Source organism: Orussus abietinus, unplaced genomic scaffold, assembly GCF_000612105.2.
Source record: "Orussus abietinus isolate OABI.00-Male unplaced genomic scaffold, Oabi_2.0 scaffold15, whole genome shotgun sequence".
NCBI classification, from domain to species: Eukaryota; Metazoa; Arthropoda; class Insecta; order Hymenoptera; family Orussidae; genus Orussus; species Orussus abietinus.
In genome coordinates this window covers 1,192,719-1,211,953 of record NW_019396010.1, presented here as the reverse complement: position 1 = coordinate 1,211,953, position 19,235 = coordinate 1,192,719, and the positions used below count along the sequence as shown (strand labels likewise).

At 53.4% G+C, this 19,235-nt stretch overlaps 1 protein-coding gene across 1 annotated transcript in view; it reads left to right on the top strand.

The window, feature by feature from the left end:
- The window catches only part of LOC105696507, a 48,737-nt gene that overhangs the window by 20,466 nt on the left and 9,036 nt on the right, over positions 1–19,235 (top strand). The gene's annotated exons all lie outside the window — the stretch shown is intronic.

Sequence of the window (19,235 nt, the reverse complement as noted above, 5' to 3'; positions counted from 1 at the left end):
CCAAGCTAGAGTTCGCGAAAAGAGATTCCCCCCGTCACGGGGGGGGGGGGAGCGATTCCCCCGGAGACGCCGCTGGACTTGGCAGACGCGCCAATGCACCGCACTTGGACGACGCCCAAGCGTAATAAATTTCAAATCAGGTCATTGCTTCTCTTTGCACTTAGCGTGATACACCGTCGGTCAACATTCGAGATCGAGGGGTGGGCCAGGTTTTTACGAGGGAGCGAGAAAGGCTCTTTGCGCCCTCGTGGAGGGCGTCGTTTTATCCCGAGGCGTGGTCCCTCCCTTTTCCCGCCATTTTATTTTTCATCTCTCGTTTTAATTGATTTTCCCGGTTTCCCGGCAGGGTGGCCGTCGAGGGGGGCTCTCGAAATCCTAGGACGGCTTTTATTTCCGGACGTTAAACGGCCATCCGTAGACAAGATCCGTTTGCTCGTACCTTGATACGTTTTTACCACCGCCGGACCCGGGGCGAATTGCCTCCCGGTTATTACGTTACGTCGTAACCCTTGGGGGTGCGTCCTGGCCCGACTTTACGACGTAACCTGCACGTAGGGCCGCCATTCATAGCGCCGCGTCGCTTTACGAGCGGCTCTTCCGTCGTAGAGACGGAATCGCAACGCGGGGCGGTCGCGCGATCGGAACGGGAGATTCGCGGGGGGCAATTCCCCCACCCCGCGAAAGTCGTAAGACCGGCGATAACCCTCGAGGAGTTCTCGATATTCCGGCGATTCCGCCAATTAGCGAACTTTCCGCGGACTCGGATCGATTCCGAGCCTCGAAGTAACGGCGGAACCGAGATGGCGGGGGTGGAGGCGCCTTTCGAAGCCGCGGATCATTAAGCAAATACTGACAAATCCTCCAGTCAGCCGGTTCGGCCCTGGCCCCCCCTCCCGAACCGCACCCTGTCGGCTCGGTTTAAATAAAACTACCCCCGGGCTTTCCACGTGCGGCGAGGCTCCCTCGGCACCGGGGGTGGTCTCCCCCATCGGTGGGGGGTGGCGAGTCGGCCTTTTTTTTTCGAACGATCCTGTCTGGGTCGTCCTTAAAGCGGATACCCTGATTCGATCGGACTTAAAACCCCTCCTTCTCCCCTCGGTGCCCCCAGACAACCCCGTAGGGGTCCCCGAGGTTCCTCCTCGGATACCTTACAATTAAATGTCTAGCTACTCCACCTAGTAGACCTCCAAATTACCTCTCATTTAATATACGTTCAATTATTATTCAATTTATTATTTGTCAATCACGGTGGGACTATTTTTACCCGACCATTCGTCCCACCAGTGATAGTATCCGTCGCGGGCTCTTTGTAGGGAAAGTATCGGTGATAAGGGGGACGGTATCTAATCTCCCTCGATGAAATCGAGGTCGCGGCCGGTCTCGAGGTGGCGGAAAGGTCCGCAGACGCGTTAACCGGACGGGCGCGAAATTAGATTTCGATTTACGCGCGCGGGGGACGATTCGACGCACGTGATTTCGGGCTCGTGTCGTCAGGGCGAGCCGCGTGAGGTGGAGCGGTGGGCGGTGGGTGGTGGGCGGCTCGGGGGATGATATCGACTCCGCGGTTTCCCTTTCGGATTTCTCGCCCACGCGCCGACCCTGACCCGACGACTCACGCACCCGCGCCCGCGCACCCTGTCAGCGATTCTACCCCTTGGGATAGTGAAGCACCAAATCAGGCGGAGGCCCGCCACGCGCCTCCACCCCCGCAACGCCCGTCTCCGCGGATGGACGGATCCCCCGCGGGGGCCGATTCCGCAGCGAGGGGTTTCCTCGCGTGACACCTGCCCCCGGGAAACCTACCCAGGGTTAGCCCTCCACCTTTTTCAAATTCACCATTAATTAACCCCTTAACTTGTGCGCTCGAGGTAATTCGAGCGCGCTAAACGGGCCAAACTGTGCACCCTTGAATATCGTCGAGAATTTTATTTCTTTGCCAAAACAATGTTCTAGTGCTTTGTTTTTACATAAAAAAATTGATTTTTTTTGGCCGGTTTTATTTTTAAAAATCAATATTCTACTTTTGGGGGTGCCTCCTATTTTCCCCGGATTGGTAGGATTTTCCAGGCGGTGTAATTTCGGGTGGCGACTCGTCGAGGGAAATTTTCCATATTTAGGGCGAGGGCGGCACCCCCTGTGTTACGTGGCTCCCAGACGGGTCTGTCGTCGACCGGGCGACAAAGGGGGAGGCGCGGCCCCACGTGCTTCCACGCGTGACCCACCAGGTATCCGGGATACGTCCGCTTGCCCGCACACCCTAAACGTGACCGGGGGCTCCATCCCCTTCAGGGCTCCACGACCCATTTTGGGGTCGGGCCCACGGAGCCGTTTAGGGGTGGCGAGCCTCCGGCCGGGATTACACGTGCGGAACGTGGGGCACGTTTTTTCGCCGACCTGGTCTCTCGCACCTTCCCTACGCATTTACGTAGACCATAGACGGGAATACGTATTTTCGACGATGGCGCACCACCGTCTGCCCCGTCGACCTCGGGACGTAACGCTTTACGATAACGTATCGTCAATGTGATAACGGAAAATAATTAGAACGCTGACGATTAGAGCCCCATTCAGGCGATGATGAGATGCACTAACACTAGAAAGATCTATGAAATACTGCGTTAATCGGGAATTTAAGGGCACGAATAAATTCCCCCCGAAAAAAAAAAAAACATTAATCAACTAAAACTGTATACATATATATTGCCCTAATCACGTATAGTTGCGAGAAAGAATTATTTCCTTGCGGAGAGAAATCCATGTCGTCGAGTTAATCCCGCTTCGTTTACTGGATTTTATATTTTTTACGGACTTTATTTCAGGATTTTGGTGGCTGTTTTTTTTTATATATATATAAATCATATATGTGCATATATGGACATAACGCTTGCGGGAAATCCGGAACTGACGGCTCGCGAGGATTTCCTCTCGCGGTGGTTTTTCTGGGGGCATCGCGCGAAATAAGTGCGGCCGAGTCGTCGCGGATCGATGGCGGTCCGCCGCGGCGGAACTCCCGGGGCTTGCGGCGGTTGCGGCACGTGAATCGCGGAAATTGGGTTATTCGGCCGAGCGGCCGCGCAACCGCGGCCCCAGAACCGCTCCGGCAGTCGCAAGGGGCGGAATCGTTGAATTTTTCAGCCGCATGAAAAATTCCGCGCTCTCTCACCGCGTACTCGACTAATGGGCTCCGCACGCGATACGAGGTACACGCCCCGAAACGCGAGTCGGCGGAATCTCGACCAAGTTACTTCGACCATTTACCGGCAGGGAGGTCTTATCACTCGTTACGAGCGGCGTAATTGCGATATCGGCGCCGTTTCGGTTTTCTTCGGCCTCGTGTTACGTCCTTACTTAAAGAGGATAGAATTCCATATTTTTAATTCCTTCTCGATAGAATTCCATATTTTTAATTCCTTCTCGTTAAAATTCCATATTTTTAATTCGTCTCGTTAAAATTCCACATTTTTAATTCCTTCTCGATAGAATTCCACATTTTTAATTCCTTCTCGTTAAAATTCCATATTTTTAATTCCTTCTCGTTAAAATTCCACATTTTTAATTCCTTCTCGTTAAAATTCCATATTTTTAATTCGTCTCGTTAAAATTCCATATTTTTAATTCCTTCTCGATAGAATTCCACATTTTTAATTCCTTCTCGATAGAATTTCATATTTTTAACCTACATACGCGAAACGGGCTTATTTTGTCGCACCTTAACGAACGATTTACCGGTATGACTTCCGATTTCTCCGTCCGGAATCGCCGTCGCGGCTGGTTACCCGCGTGCCTCGTTATCAGCACCCGTGATAACGATTAACGATCGATCTTTCTTTCCGGGTCGAGCCGGACGTCTGGGAGGAAAAACCAGCCGTCCGTTTCCTCTTAGTCGCGCGCGTGTCGGCCGGACCGCAGACGTCTGCGGTCCTTCCGCTTCTCCTTGGCCGCTATCGAAATCGCCGCGCTTATCGAGCGGGCGGCAGCCGCGATTCGTGCCAACTCGCGATTCAACCTCCGATCCGGCGACGTCCTCGGAAAAGCACGCCGATGAGTCACCTAAGCCCGCTGCGGTTTCCGCAAGCGGAGCTCGTACGAGGCGGTGCCAGTTACGTGCCGCGATACGTGACGGAGATTTATCCCGAAGGTTTTTCTCCATTTCTTTTTATATATTTTTTTTTCTTCTTCTTTTTCCCCTCCCTCGGGATACTACGTGCATGAAAGTGACAGTGTTTTTTATTTACCTTCCATGCTAAACCTCTCCGGTTTTTATCGCTCTCCGCGCTGCCGCAAGTCTAACGAATCAACCGCACGTGGCTGGGACGTGGCGGAACATCTTGCGATCTTCGACCTAAATATCCGCGCGTTTTTACAGTCGAAATACGGCTTTGGTATGAACCTCTTTTCAATGAAAAAATTCCGTCGCCATTCCACGAGACTGATCGCGTTTTCTTCCTACTCCTGATAAGAGCCAAATTTAATGTAGTACACCCTTTTAGAGATCTCTGCCCAATTTCTTGATAGATCCCGCGAGGAATTCATCCTCGGCGATCGACTTGGATTCGATTTTACGCTTTTCCGCTTTTCATAAGAAATTCTTATTTAATATTTTGCGGCTAACTTTGAGGTTAACGGAGGGCGAGGGAACTTTTGGAACGACCTAGGCTTTATGGATTTCTTTTTGGGGTTCATTTTACATTCAAGGCGCCGCTTTGGGGGGGCCCTGATAAGGGATGCGGGGATCTCCGCACGCGTGATCTCCCACGCCGGCCGATCCGCATCGCAGGTGCGAGATCGGGTCATTACGCGTGCGCGACGCGTCCTTGCGTAGACACGCGCCTAGTATCGGACGATCTACGTGACCGACGAGCGAATTCCCTGATTGGCCGGATCTTTAGCGCCGCGTGCGTGCACGCGTGATCGTCCCGCGGGTCTCTTGCCGTCCGCGAAGCGCCGCCACGCGTGCCGCTGCGGCGGAGACCGGACGGAATCGCACGGGAAAGGTATCGAGGAGTTGATTTGCTTTTTTCCTTTCAACCAATATTTTATCGTCTTAGTAGGGGCAGATTAATATGTAAAGAAGGATAATAAAAAAATTTTAATTAAATAAAATTTCATTTAAAAAATCATATGTTTATTAAAGATCGAAATAATGAGGTCCATAAAGGCGATTTGATATTTCCACGCAATGGGATCAGTGTGACAAAACCTTACAGGGGAGAAATTAAATACAGATATTTTGACGTTTCGTGGATATATGAACCTTTCGTATCAAGGCGATCAGAACAAGTACAGCCATGTTGGACTCGTCGTTGATCGGAAAAAGGATCGCTCCAGGAATAGCTTTTACCGCGTCGATAAAGTGGAGTCGCGAGTGGGCCTCGGCGCAAGGTTGACAGTGTCGAAAAACGGAATGCAAGAAGGAAACGCGCGGCACCCCAGAGTTTGCTCGCCGAGGTAATCTCGGGGACGCGAGAGGGTGTCGCGAGCCCGTACGGGCGAGAATCGGGGGGCCGGTCGCGCCAACCTCGACCTAGTCGACGCGGAGGCCGCGCGGCAGCCCCGAAACGCTCCGCGGGCCGGCCTCGACCTCCTCCGGGCCGACGCGTCCTCCTCCTTGGGGCGACGCCGTAAACAGGATCGCGATTTGCATACGAATCGCCGAGGGGCGCCCCGGAGGTGACCCGACGACCTGTCGTCCTACCTGGCCCCGCTAATTCATTTATGGCCCGGTCGCCGGGATTTACCTTCGCGGTCTTCTCACCTCGTTGGCCGAGGCGCCGCCTCGACCTCCCTGTCCCTTTCCCCGAGGAGGATCCTCCGAGGACGAGCACGACGCGTCTCTCTCGGCCTTGGGACTGGGATCCAAGGCTCTTATCGCCCTTTTTGCGTGGGCGATCGTTGCCGATTATCGCGGTTATTAAATGCCCAGTGGCCGATTCCATAACAAACGTCCCGCAAAGACCCGCGTCTTTTACGTCCCGGATTTGAACCGCGTCTCAAATGTTCCGATTAATCCTTGCTATCGGACGAAACCCTTATCCACTGGGTAGCTACGATTAATTAGTCGACTGATAAGAGGGTCGAGGCCGGTTCAGCGGTTCTTAATCTCTTATAAATCACCGAATACCTTTTATTTGGTATACGAATTAATCGAGTTCATTGACGAATCGGAACATGGGCACCCCTTGCAGGCGTCGCGACGCGCTCAGAGGGGTCGCCGGTGCGACATAGGTAAGAGGGCGGCAAAGAGGCCGAGGGAATCAAAGCGGAGTGCAGAGGCCGACGCGACTTCTTACTTATTATGCCTAATGAGTCAACCGCTGACTGTTCTCGAGGTTGGCTCCCAGACGGTAGCCAGACGAGCGGATGGCGTCGCGTTTCTGCCCCCCGACCCCGAGTCGTCGGCCCGCCATTTGGGTCAACGTGGACCGGTCGCTCGTCCGGCTACTTTTAATAATCTCGCGTCCGGCCTTTATTAGCTCCTCGCTCTTTTCATTCCCCTTTAATCCCCCCCGCCTCTTCCTCCCCGCTGCAAGTGGCGCCGCTCGATAGGACGCGCAGAAGTCGAAAAAAACCCGGCTTAAGGTGATGCGAAAGTGACGTCAAAGGGGGCTCGTTTACGAGACTCGTCTCCGAAGTGGGTGTACCGAATCGTCTCAAACTCGACAACGTCAACCTGGAGGCTATAAGGAAGGTCCTGAGACCCATGAAATTTCAATTTTAAATTAATTTTTTTTATTATCCATTTTCCACGATTTTAATAACTGAATTGAAATTTCCCGAGTTTCAGGACCCTAACCTGTTGGGAAAAAAAATACCGTGGATTTTATAACATCTTTTATGAATTTTTTTAACGGTGTACGAGCTCGTTCGCGCTGTAGTTTGAAACTGTTGAAATGATTTTCTCTCCACTTGATGCGCTTTCCTTCCGTCGATGGTTTGCCTGGTACTTAAAATATGAATTAAATCCTACTTTAGGTATATAAATAGAAGAAATGGAAATATTATGCGTCGAGGTCGAACGGACGAGTCAACCTCGTGTGTGTCAGCCGAGTTAATATGCAACGTCTCGCTTCGCTCGCGTGGAAACGTGCCAGACGGCAGGCCGTCGCAGGCCTTAGGGCACGATTACGTCGTAGGTCAACGTAAATAGACGAGAAGTTACGGTAGTCCTTCGCGTATCACGCGACGCCTCGCCCTCGAGTCGCGCGAGACGCGTCCTCGTCGGGACGCCCCTCGTGATAAGGATTTCTTCCGCCCTTCTCCCCAAACTCCGTCGTCGAAACGACGGACGACGTCTCGTCGAGTGGACGTACATTTTTCAATCACCTGTCCGTACATTATTAATTCTTAATAAATTCGTTAATTGTTAAATTCCGGAATTTCTGACACATTTCTTTTATCGCTCATACGCACATATTAAAAAATCAATTTCTAGTACAACTAATCGATCGATCGCAAGACCTTCAGCTCGAACCAAGGATTCGATAAATTAGGATATAAAAGGAAACGTGAGTTAGGATCCGCGCACGTGTTTGATAAGGATTCGAAGCGTAGATAACGAGTCTGGTCCCGAATTGAACTCCTTGATAATGGAGGAAATTAAGGAAAAACCGCGAAGACAATTGAATGCAGGATCGTCGCGAGGCGGCGCGCGTACGGGATCCGATCGATCGATCGGTATGGATCGACATCGATCGCCAGCCGTCGGGTCAGTGTACTTTCGAAGGAGGGGACAAGGGAAGCGATAAGAAAGAGGGATCGTTGCATCGATGCGACATTCGTCGCCGAGTCGGGATCGTAATTTCCCGGGGAAGGACGAGAGACACTTCGGCGATCGATTCCTCCGAGTCTTACGTGAATGGATTAGTCGCACTTTCGACTACTAACTTTCTCCTACTACCACGGTAGCTGCATCTTCGTCCCCGCAGTTGACAGATTCGACAACGTTCTCTTTATCGTCGACCCCAGACATCGACGAGTCCGGTCCACCCGAAAAAACGCGGCAGGATATCGCGCGTCACCTTTTCCCAATCCCCGTGTACAGAATAGGTAGTCAATGGGTTCAAATAACGAGCAAGTCGGAAATTCATAATTTCGCCCGATTGCCCGATTGATTCCCCATTAAGGGGATGTGAAAGTGTCATCCGAAAGCTCAATCGTTCACTGGGTGCCTCAAATCGTTTCATGCTTTAAAACATGATTATGGAGACCCTAAGGTAGGTCCTGAAACTCGGTAAATTTCATTTTTTATAAAGAATTTTTAAAATATAAAGAAATTTGAAAAAAAATTGAAATTTCATGAGTTACAGGACCTCCCTTATAGTCTCCCTATTCACGTTATAAAGTTTCAACCCATTCGGTAAACCGAGTCGGGAGAAAAGTGTTACAAACAAAACTTCTTCGCCGCCACTTTGACATCGCCTTAATCGATACTCGACGATCCGATGGAGACCCGCGCGCCGAGGATGCCCAGGAGGGCGGGCGTCCTCGTAGAGGTCCTTCCCGAGCCCTGGTCCTATTTCAAAGAAAAGCGTCGCCTCTGGACGTCGCGACGGGCCGTTGCGGATCGGAGTGCGAGGCTGCGCGATAACGCGCCGGCGAAGGGCGAACGGCGTCGGCGTCGGGAGGGGCCCGGGGGGAGGAACGAGTTATCAGGGTACCCCGGCGTCTGGGGCGCCGCGGTGCAGTCGTCTCGTAGGAGGCGGAGGTCCGGGGGACGGCGGGGACCCGGCGCGGCGGCCCTGAGATATGATAGCCGGTTATCATGCCCCCCACTCCTCCTGCGGCCCTCCCACCCGACGCCTAGTCGCCGCCGCCGCCCCCCCCCGTCCCCGGTCCCGCTCAGCCCGACAACCTCCTGTCTAGACGGCGCGCACCAACACCCCGACGCCCTCCGCACTCCGACGCGCCGCAGCCCGTCGAGGGGCACACCGACGCCCGCGCCAATGAGCGCACCGATGCGCACACCGATGCGCGCTACGGCGCGCACGCACGTGTGCGCATTAAGCCGCGTCCACCCCGACCGGCGGTCGCGTCGCGACGCCCTTCCGGTCCTCCGGCGGCATTTCCCGACCGCGCTCGTAGGGGTGCACCGGTGCGAGGTCAAGGTTGCCTGGCAACTCAGGGGAACCGGGACCGGGAGGGGAGGTTAGGATCAGCCCTCCCCCCCGAGGGATTTCCGGAGGAGCGGTCAATGACTGGAGGATTCTCGATTCCTGGACGAACCTCCCGAAGATAATTTATGCCGAGGGGACGATTCCTCCGGGGAAGCGGGGCAAAGGGACCCGGAAGAGCGGTCGGAGTATCGACCAACCTCGATGCCGGTTAATATCGATCCCTAGACCGCGGACGTATCGTAAGGGCTCCTCGCATCTCGGCGTTACCAGGCGGTGGAATCGCTCGTGGAACCCCCGGGATGGCCCATCCCCGTGATAAAGAATTACATCCACGTGGCTTACCCTCCCCTTTCCCATTACATCCCCTCTGTCCGTCGCAGAGTGACAGAAGAGAGAAGCCCAAACGAAGCCGCCGTGTAAGAGACGCGAGGACCCATTAAATCCACGGAAGAAAAATCCGCCGCGGATTCCGCATCACCCTAACCTTGGAGACCGCTTAGACGTTGCTCGCGGTAAAGCGAGATAGAGAGGGGTCCCCCCCTCCGGCCGCTTTCGATCGAGAGGGAGAAAGAGGGGCCGGGGGTGAGACGACGTCCTCGTCCAAGAGGAGAGGTCCTTCGAGCGTCCCGACGGTGACGCGACGACGGCGTATCCGAATCGAGCGTAATTAGTAGCTCGCCATTGGTGGCGAAAGGGGTGAAAGGTCCCCCCGTCCCCCCCGGGGGGGGGGGAGGAGGGGGCGAGACGGTGGGCGCGTAAACGACGCTCGCCCGCCCTCGACGGAGACGTTAACGACGACGTCGACGCGACCTTGACGCGACGAAGGGGGTCGATCCCCTCGTCCCTCCGCCCCGGCACCGTCGACGTCGACGTCGACGCCGACGACGCCCGATCCCCTCCACCTGGTCGCGCCCACGCCTGACGTCCTCGCCGAGGACGCGCTCCTTCCTTCTTTTCCTCTTTTTCCTCTCTCTCTCTCTGCTCCTCCTTCTCTCTTTTTCTCGCCCGTCTCTTTTGCTCTTCCTTTTCCGTTCTCCGGATTCCCTCCCTTCCCCCTCTGGCCGCCCGGTCGATCCGTTTCTTTTTCGGCTCCCCCTTTCCGTATCTTCCTCTCCCTCTCTCTCTCCTTTTCGACTCTCGCTCGAGCAGAGCCGATCGCGCATGCGTCCTCTCGTTCCTCCCCGGTGAAACTCTGAGGGATAACCGTGAACACCCGGGGGACGCGACGTACGTCGTCCCCAGGAATGGAACGGAGTACCAAAACATGTAGGAGAATTTTCGCTAACTGGACGAATTAATACATAGACGCGTCTTTTTATTATATCACATTATTTCATTATTTACAGTGACCGCGATACTTGAACGATCCTCAGTTTGGGGATTCCCTACCGATTGACAACTATTTCTCTCTCCTTCTCCACCCTGAGGTCTGACTCGCGTTTAAAACGGACGCGTTCCTCGCAAGGAGAGAGGAGGGCTCTTACGACCGGCCGCGATTACTCCTCGTTCCACGGCGCGGTGCGTGAAATTTATAACGAGCCCGTTCCTTTAACGTTCCTCGTCGTCCCTTGGAGGAGCGGGCCACCCTTCGCCTCTCCCGCGCCGTGATCGATCCCCGGGAGTACCTCGGTCGGCCTTCGCGTCACGCGTCGGTCTCGACAACCTGCTCGCGCTAATTTCAAGGGTAATTTCACCCTTCCCCTCCTCCCTGTCCGAAGTGGGTAGGGGCCCCTCGAATTAATGAAAAAAGCGTGCAGGAGAGGCCCGGTCCCAGCCGGCCGATCGCTCCCGACGCGGGGTGAATATTTAAATGCGCCCCGACGGCCCGAAGACGTCCTCGCGTCCCCTTCGTCCTTAGTAGTCGTCCTCCCGCGCGAGGAAAAGAAAACGTCGAAATCCCCCGGTCCCCTCCCCTCCCTGCCCCCCCCCCGTGCCACGCGTCCGTATCGTCGTCAGGATTTTTGCGTCGCGCTGCACCGGCCTAACCGGCCAAACCGGCGGGCGCGCATGCGCGGGGCACCGACGCCTCCCCACACCCGCGTCCGGGGCGCACGGACGCGCGCGACTGCGCGGACGGTACCGCACGCGCGTGCAGCGCGCCCACGTACAAGCGCGGCGCGCGCACACTCGGCCGCCGCCGGCCGCGGAGTGGGGGAAGCCGGCCGAGGAGAGGGGGCGGCGACGGTGCTGCGGCCTGACAGCCACCGGACGAATTCAGTCTGCCGCTGGACTCGGGACGCGATCGACCGCTCGCGCCGGCCGAATCGAGAGGATACGCCGAGCGACCCGTTACGGCTCTAAGGACGAGTCGAGACCCAGGCTGAGGACGCGGCCTCGACCGGGCGCCTCGCAGGAACGCGCGGAGGAGGAGAAGGAGAGAGAGCACATCGATCCGCGGCCCGTTTTGAGGTTAGGCCGCCTCAAGGTCGGAAGCTCTCCGGCGATCGTTACGCCAGAGACGCGGCGGAGTGACCGGAGCTCCGGAGGCGCCTCGGCGAGCTGGACCGACGCGTCCGGGTGCCCCGGGGAAGGAGGGATAAGTGCCGGATTCGAAGTTCTCGCCGGTTGGCGAGGAGGATCTTTATCGAGGGACGGAGACAGGGGGGAGACGGAGGCTGCTCGATAGCTGCCTCCTCGGGCTCGGATTCGAGCGCTCCCCGGCAGACGACTGGTGCGGGCAGAGCCGGTGACCTTTGGCTCCCGCACTCGGCGGTACCGCGGCGCCGGGACGGGAACCTGACCTTCGCCGATAACGGCCCCGACGGCAGACCCGCGCCGCCGGCGAGAGGCAAGGGACGAAATCGAGATCGCGATCGACCCCGGGAACGACCGGAGACGTCGGCGGTCGACCGCGTCGAGGTCTTCGAGGACGACTTCCACCTCGGAGCTTTCTCGACCTTGCAAAATTAACACTCCGGAAGACCGCCCAGGGTGCGCGACGACCTGCTCCCGGCGCCGCCTTTGGACCGCCGCGTCGGGGACGGTCGGGACCGGCTCGGACGGGAAGTCTTCTCCGTGGATGTCGGGACGGCGATGCCGGCCTGACAGCTGACGGTCGGTGGTTTCCAGTTGGTCGGCAACCCTGGCGTCCACGTTCAAATGAAGCTGAGGCGCCGCTGCATACAGACGCTCGGCGTCTCCGTCAAGCAGCTGAGGAGAAAGCTGATCGAGCTCGGGGCCCGGATCCTCCACGTCCAGGCAGCGAAACCTCGCGACATGGCCCTGGTGGTATGTTAGACCTTTTGCCTCGTCTTCTGGTAGCTACGTATCTCCCCCGTATATATTGTAACGCGATGAAAATCGTATTTCTTGAATTCACGAATTTTTTACACGCTTATGTGTATATATATACAGCATACGTATATACGTTTCACCTTGGGCTCTTACGTAGGAATTAAAAGATACGTTTGGTATTTGCGAGTAACTTATTAAGTATAATATAAATCTTGAACCTCGCGAGCGTAGTTGCTTTCGTCTTTTTGCCCGCTGCGTTCTTATATCTCGTAAGCGGGCCCGAGACGTTCTTATCGGACCGCACGTGCTACCGATAGCGGAAAATAACATACATAATGGCTCGAACCGTGAATCTGTCGGTCTCGAATCGCAGAGACGTGCATTAAGGAAAAGTTAAGCACGTTTTCACCGCCGGGTTTAACTCGTACCGTGATTAGCCGATTGCTCCTCGAAGCGGTTTTCGCGATCGCGAATCGAAAGGTTCAGAATTTTGTACTTAGAATTTTTAGTTCTATCCCTTAAATGAGGTTTCAAATATAGTAATCTCTGTCTAAAGGATTTAATTCCTGATAAGTAGGACGTGCAGTCTCGAAATGAAAGAATGATGAAATAAAATCATATTTCTACGCGACGTTTCTAATAATTAACTTTTTTTAATTACACCGAGAGAGAAACGGCTTCACTCGTTCCGTGGATTGTGGAGCGTTCTTCGGTACGAAGTGTTAATGAATTCCGGGGTAGGAATTTTTGGATGTTAAAGAACGTGGTAAATTCGATTCGCAATTCGAGGACAACGTGGAGGGTGCTCCGCAGTTCACGCGTGAGGGCGTGCACGTTCGCGAGATTCGCCTTAACCCGCGAGGTGTAAACACGTAAGAGGGAGTTTCCATATCGAGGTTACCCTCGATGCCGCTCAATTGGTCCAGGAAATGCGGAATCGGGAAATAGTTCGCTTTTTTTATCGCCATTGCGTACCCGAAGAGACTCGCGGCTTTTGGATTTTGAATTTTGAATTTTGAATTATGAATTTGGAATTTGAATTAAAAATTTTTAATTTGGAATTTGGAATTTTGACCAAGGATAGGGTATTTTCGAGTCGAGCCCGGGGCACCCTCCGCACGGGACGTCCCGTTGCGGATTTTAGCCGCGCCTGTACCGCGCCAGACTTCGTTAGATGGGGAAGGTAGCCGGAGAGATATCCGTCAGCTGCTCCCAAAACCCTGGCCGCCGATTCGATTTTTCCACCCTCCGGCCGGAGGCGACCGGGGACTGTACAGGGTGACTCAGGTCTCGGTACAACCTAGATCTGTGATCTAGCCGGCATAGAGCGATCTAGGGTGGTCCAGTATATCCCAGACCGATGGTCTTCTTCACCGCTCTAAATGCGCGTGTACTTAAGAAAATTCGACTCTTGGTGATAACCAACGGAAATTGTTTGCGGATTATCCCGACAAATGATGGAAATATTGGGTAATGGTTATTGGGAGGTTATGACGCGATATTACGTCCCAGGATGTGTCTTGGGACGACCTGGGACGATCCAGGGCGATCGGCGACCTCGTCTCTTATCCCTTTCTCGGCGCCGGATCCGAATCCGAAAGTCGGCTGCGGTAGAAAAAGAGAGAGGGCCGTCGCGCTCCCCGGACGGGCGGAGGGAGCGAGACGGCCAGACGGGTGTGGAGAGGGCGCGAGAGAGAGGCAGAGAGGGGCCGTTACACCGTCTGCCTCGCGTTTCTTCCGTCTGGCCCAGAATGCGATCCGGGGCTTTCACTGCAGTTTTCTCGTCTGGGTCGGGCGCGCTCCTCTCCCGGCGGTCGATACACCTCCGACGGACTTTTAAATGTCACCCAGGACGACGACGAGTCCTTCCCGCCCCGAGGAAGACGTGGATAGGGGGCGAGATATCGGGGGGGCCTCTCGTTTGCAGGGATTCATTTTTTATGCCCATTATCGATGGCACCGATGATCCGCGACTATCGGCCAGGAGTCGAGGATAAATTCCACCCTGCGACTGCGGATTTAATTAATTAATAATCCTCCGCCGAATCGTCCGAACGGTTTTTCACCGACCCCTCCGGAGCGGAGTATAATAAAGAGTGGTTAAATAAACGGCCAACCGTTTCGAGGGACGACTCGTAATTAAGTGTCTAGACTCCGGACGGTATTATCTGGGCCCCGTTACCGCGTTATCTCCGGACGAGCGGGAAGATCTTGCGGAAGTTACGCAAGAGCGCGCGTCTTCTTCCGTGCACCAAAATGGCGGCGTATGGGGGGATTGCGCCAGAGTCCGCGTTTACTTTCGTCGTGGCCGATCTCGTTGCAAAATGTCTCCCAGGGTACGGGCCGGACGTTGCATTCGAGAATGCGGCATTTTTTATTGCCCCTTCACGGTGTTTCAATTCTCGAACGGTGACGTAGCCGCCCAATATGGCGGCGGACGCGGCCTACATTTTGCGACGTTCTCGGATTTAATCGCCCCTTGTACGCGCTAATTTCAACTGCGGTTACTCTACGTTATGTCTTTTTATCCTCCACGGCGGATCCAACGTTTTGCCGCCAGATTAATCCGCTCGGCTGGGGAGAGCGAATTCGGTTTTTTAGCCTCCCAGGACTGGCACGACGCTCCGGCTAACGGCGAACGTGGACGGACGCGAGTACATTTGTTTGCTAACCTAATCGGCCTCGGCAATGTCGGCTATGCGATATCGCCGCCACTGGAATAACGAGAGTGACCGTGATAGCCATTTGCCGGAATGACGGAGCGGGAAGACTCTCGACCGTTTATAAACGACTTATCTCCTAGCTTTTATTTTCCCTCGAAAAGGGCATATATACATATACACACACACACCGCCGTCCTTAAATAAATTAAAAAAAAAATCATACCATAATCTAATGCACGGGTATAAATCGCAGTTGCACTTCTACCGATGTCAAGTACGTAAATGTCCTTTTATTAATCGAGAATTAAATGAATAACGACACGCGAATGACTTAGTGGGCGGGGGTCGTATCGTGTAATGTATCTTATTTATACCTCTTTGGTCTTATCGGGGGTGATATGGTTTTTCTTCTTATTTTTTTTTTTTCTTTAATTTCTGCACTTCCCGAAGTATGATATACCTTGGATTTTATTTCTTATTCTATTTTTTTTTATCGTTTGATTTTGATAAGGGGAAAGACACTCGGGCTTAAGGGAAGGTGGAAACTCGTCCACCTCCCGGAATCGTGTCGAGCCCCGAGGAAGGCGAATCGAGGGGACGCGAGGTGCAACTCGGGCACATCCGGATTATTGCACACCGTGGAACTTTTAAAACCGGTCCCGAAAGAAACGTACCAACAGGGGATTGTCCCGGAATTCTTAGTGCGGACGCCCCGGCGGACCTTAATGCCGAGTCTAGACACCCGTGGCTTAACCCAGTAGGTTAAGCCCGGCAAGACCTGTCGCGAGTACTTTCGGTACTGGTTCTTCGTGGACTCACTTTCATCCTCCCTGGGATTCCTAACCTCAATTAGAACTCGAAAATATCCGATCAAGTCAATGAAACGTTTCGACCGTACTTGTTATGTTAGGTCGATTATATGAAATATCGCGGTATATCACATATCGCGTATTGATGTAATTAACTGCATTAAAGCAAAACATTTTAGTCCCTCGGAGCGAACCGATTTGGTCGAGCGAACTGAAATTCGGTTATCTCGGTCGAGCCGTTTTCCGAAATAAACCAAATGCAGTCGGTCGAGCGATTTTGGGGAGTAAACCGATTTCCTATTTTTTTTTTTCTCCGTCAGCCGGGAATGCTCCGTGAAAAAAATTCCGCAGATCAGTTTACTCGATTTCTGGGCTCTTCCGTTATCTTCGCGGAGCTCGTATCATTTTTCCTTTTTTTTTTTTTTTCCTTCATCCGGATCGAAATCTATATTTTCGATATCTCGGGGGTGAGACTCTCTCCGCGAACAATTACTCGGGATCGATGTTTCTTGATTTTTGCACGTGGACATTTTGCACGTGATCGAAAATTTCGCCCCGACTCGAGTCGAAATCGAATCGCGCGGTCAGCGTCGCGACGCCGCGGCGGTTTAACGAGTCGTCGCGATAACGAGGTCGCCGTTTTTATTAACGGCTATCGGTAGCGTCGCGACGCTCCGGTAACGACGTGCGCGTCCTGCCGCGGAATCGCTCCCTCGGGGCCGTCGGACGTCCGCCCGGCGTCCGTCACCGTCACGTGACACCGCCGGACGGACCGACGCCATTTACGGAGCGACGGCGATAACGTTAATTAGTCGCCGCCTCGATTATAGCCGGGCTTCCGCGACGTCGACGCTTCGATCCATGGATCGCGATCCATCCCCGACAGTAACGAGATTTCATTTCCCCGGTTAACCAATCCTTTGGATTAACTAACCTCGGATTAACACTACTTCCACCAGGATTTTGTGTATACCCATTTCGACCGAAAGGTGTTTTGACGAGCTCGAGGAAAATGATACCGGTAAATAAATTGAACAATTATTATATGAAATTCCAATGCATTAATTGAGAAAAAAAAAAAATTATTAAACTTTGAAAATTATTTCAGGGTAAAATTTTAAAAGGTGTCCTTTGACACCTTTGGTGGAAATAGTGTTAACTTTTAGAGATTACCTCCTTTCGATCAGGAGGGAGGGAGCTCGAGGTGAGATTTTTTTTTTTCTAGATCCTCGGATCTTTGATAATTTCTTTGATAACCGAGAATCGAAACCGCCCCGTGGCGTCGATCCCTCTGAAACGCCACAGACGCCCAAGTTTCTCGTCGTTTCCAACCCTCGAAACGATCCTTCTCGCCCTCCTTCGGATCGATCGTCGCCACGCCGACGTGCCCTGCACCGTGGTTACGCACTCCTACCCCCGTACCCGTGTATGCACGCATGCACACGTGCACCTAAGTAAGGGTGCAGTGCTCGCCAAGATCGATACTCTCGGTACGTCCTATCGGTGCACGTATGTACCGAGCCCTTGCACGTCCTGCGAAGGTGCGCGTGAGTACACGCGTGTACCGGCCGCATTGCCGCGTATGTGCAGCTGCACGCGGCCCTAAGTGCGCGGCCTACGTGCGTGCGTACGACGTACATCCTACTTTCGCTTTCGACGGCGAGCACTCGCTGCGACGACCCCCTCGGTGGAAACTACGAAGCCGACCTTAAAGGGCATAATATCCCGCGCCGCCCCTGGACGTGTCGCTGCTCACCCCCGGACTACTCGATTAACCCTTTAGGGGAGGCTACCCCTCGCGGCTTCCTGGGAATCTGCGGGAAAAACCTTGACTTTTATGTGCTATAAGAAAATTCTCTATTTCGAGGTTAGATCCTCCTCCCTACCACGTGGACGGTCTCTCCGAAGTCCTCCTCCCTACAGGGTAGGTCGCCAAAATACAAAATGTTTATTAATAATCGCCAATGACGAACAAGCCGCTACCGGGCATTTTATCTCGAGTAATTAATGGGACCTGAGATTAATATTGATATTAATATCCAGTCTGTGCATGGATGGAAAATTCTCTATTTCGAGGTTAGATCTCCTCCCTACCACGTGGTCACTAAAATACAAAATGTTTATTAATAATCGCCAATGACGAACAAGCCGCTACCGGGCATTTTATCTCGAGTAATTAATGGGACCTGAGATTAATATTAATATTAATATCCAGTCTGTCAATGGATTCATTCTGGTCTGTTTTTATTTTTCCCTCCATTGTGAAAAGATATTGCACCATCTTATTCGGTGTATCCCTTCCATGGAAGTATCAACGAAGTCGACGGGATTCAATATCTCGGGGAGAGGGAAAAGAAACGGATAAGGGGAAGGCGAGGCCCGAGTCGGCACCGACGGAAGGGTCGTTTATCGCGGCTTCGCCCGTAATTATAGCCCGGGATGGAGATTCGCCCGAACGAGGTGGAGTTTTTCCGCGAGATACGCGCGCTTCCAAGAGGCCGACCCGGGAGTAAAGTCGCCGCCTCCCCGTCGTCTCTTTTTTCCGATTCCCGCGGTCTATCACGGCTCGGTATATCTCCGAGTCTCCGCCCGGAGGTCGAGAGGACCGTTTATCGGACCGGGGAACGTTCCTAACCTGCGATCGTGCGTGACGCGGAGTCACAACACGCGAGTCATCCCCGGGGTCTCTCCCCGAGCTGATAACCCGGCAATCCGAGATTACGGCACTGTCTCTCTCTCTCTCATTGTCAATCGGCGCCTCCTATCCCACCGATATCCCGGAACCCGACCGCCTGACCGCCACCCGAGACGCTGACCCAGGACATCCCCCAGGATCCGTCGACGTAGGTCCTAAGGGTTGCTCTTTCTACCCTGTTAAAAAAAAAATTGAAAAAAAAAAGCCATGATAATTTTTTTTAAATATCTTCGTTGGAAGTTCTATTCAGACATGGTATGCCAATTTTATCAAGTATCTTAGTTTACAAGTATTTAGAGTAGTACTTACTAAGGTAAGAGGCGTGCGAAAGTGTATGCAAATTATTCATTGTAAACATCTTGTAACATCGTGGAATGTACTTAGAAGGGGGTTTAATAAATCCTAGGGAGACAAAGTGATTTAATCCGACGTCTGTCCAGACCGATGTTATGGCGGTGGATTTTCGGCCGTACACGCTTATCAGTGCCCGACAGATATTGCATAGTAGATATCCCGGTGGATGACTCGTTAGCCTCTTACTTTTTTTTTCTCCCCCCCCACCGTTCTTCTCGGTACTTCGGGGATATTTACGAAGTGCTTCGGCTTTGACGTAACACCTCGACGAGTCGAGAGGAAGGACACGAGTCAAGGTAGAATACCGGTGTAAATTCCGCATCGCAAATCCTCCTCGCGGTAAAGGCCCTCTCGCTTAGTGGCGTTA